The sequence below is a fragment of the Micromys minutus genome (genome assembly GCF_963924665.1).
Source record: "Micromys minutus genome assembly, chromosome: 2".
Lineage (NCBI taxonomy): Eukaryota > Metazoa > Chordata > Mammalia > Rodentia > Muridae > Micromys > Micromys minutus.
The window spans coordinates 11,229,903-11,231,817 of NC_137971.1; the positions used below are offsets into that span (position 1 = coordinate 11,229,903).

The 1,915-nt window shown below is 40.6% G+C and overlaps 1 pseudogene across 1 annotated transcript; it reads right to left on the bottom strand.

The window, feature by feature from the left end:
- Nucleotides 1–374: 374 nt before the first annotated feature.
- On the bottom strand, nt 375–860 carry LOC308416989 (large ribosomal subunit protein eL28-like; annotated as a pseudogene). Its single transcript has one exon. The product of its transcript is annotated as a large ribosomal subunit protein eL28-like (transcript).
- Nucleotides 861–1,915: the final 1,055 nt, after the last annotated feature.

Sequence of the window (1,915 nt, forward strand, 5' to 3'; positions counted from 1 at the left end):
GGTTCTTTGTTTCGGTAACTCCAAAACCCAATTCCTTTCCTTTTGCTCTTTTTAAAAGTGATTTCTTTTTGTTTTGGTGCTTGTCCTTTCTATTGTTGTCTTTGTTGTTGTTGTGCTATTAGGGACAGGGTTTCTCTGTGTGATAGCCTTGGTTTTCCTGGGACCCCACTGTAGATCCTGCTGACCCTGAGTTCAGAGATACCCACGTACCACTGGTCTCCGGAATGCTGAGATCAAAGGTCCGCTCACTATACTTGTACTCTCTTTGTTTGTCTGAACTTTATGTTCTCTTTTTATTTACTTATTTCTTTTCTTTTTCTCTTTTGGTGGTTGAACATGTCAGTGAACACTTTATTGCTTCTGGGATGTAGGGCTCAGGAGCTCTTGGTGGGACAGGTCTATTTCGTCTTCATCACCACAGGCTTCTGGCTGCGAAGGATGGCATTGGCCCTGCGGATGGCCACCATACGCAGATCAGGGCGGTACTTGCCCTTTCAGATCATGGGCCTGATGCTGCTGAGGGTTGCCCAGGCATTCTTGTTGATGTCGGTCCTCACGTAGGAAGTGGCAGGTTTTTGCTGACCGGATCTGCATTTCCTAACTACCATGACCTCTTTGCCATCAGCCCTGGGCTCCACTCCTACGGTCTTGTGGTGAATTAGCCAGTTGTAGCAGAAGGGGTTTCGGGCCTTCAGATTATTGGGCTCCTTGCTGAACATCAGCTTATTTCTCTTGATCAAGAAACTGGAGCAGTTCCAAACGACCATCCGTTGTAAATGTGCAGACACGGCGGCGGGTCCTTTCCCTGTGGCGTCCAGAAACGAGTCTCTGAGTTTATCTAGTGCTGCCCACGTGCACATAGGTATGAGGAATCCAACGGGGATGGACAACCTTTCAAGACCCTACTCATTACTTTCCAAACTTATCTCCAGGTTGAAAGGCATTTTCATGACATGCAAAGCTACTTTTTATAGGCAAAAGAAGGTCTTCCTGGGTAGCCCATGACAGCTCGGAACTTTCTAGATATACCAGGCTAACATAAGACTCAGAGATGAAGACTGTAAGCACAAATTTCTTGCCTGGTTGTGATTCTACATTCCGAGTTAATAGATGATGGTATTATTGTCTTAAAACTAAAGTCTCAGTAAGTTGGAGACCATTCTTTTGTTAATGTTCACAAGAGAAGGCAATTTAAAATTCATGCTAAGACTTTTAAATAGACAACTTATTCAATACCTTCCAGAACAATCAATGATGTTTTTCTTGTTGTATTGATGTGGGCATGGTTCTTCCTATGTTTTTGAATATTCATCTTTCCTGAAAGCTGACAGGTAATTTTAAATCGAAATGACTCATCCCACACAAACATGATGCACTTCTCCTTTTAAATGTGGAAACCTGAAGATACAAATGTGCCTTTGATTTGCAAATTGACATTTGCAAGCCTTTAATGAATTATCTATGAGAAAAATCAGAGAGGAATCAACATCTGCTCTGAAATTACTCTTGAGTTTTGTGCTGACTCTTCTGACTGAAGATGCCAAGGCAATAAATTTGCTTTCTTTTGTTTATGTGTGTGAGCATGCTCATAGAATTACTTTCATCATGGATTGTTAAATTCTAAGAACATTTTGACACATTTTTCAAAAAAACATAATAAGTAAGTAATAAATATCTGTGAATTACATTTTGGTTGTTTCTTGCCAATTCTAAGATCACTGATTAGCATTTCATTGGCTTTGTTCATGCCATTTTGTTTTGTAGTATGCATTTGTTTATGAATTGCTCAGTGCCTAATAGCTATCATAAGGAAACAACGGTCCCTCTGTCTCTTTCCTGTTTACATATTATAATCACTTGTTTAAAAATGATCTCCTCTATTGATTGTAAGTGCCAGAGTTTTCACAGCTGCTCC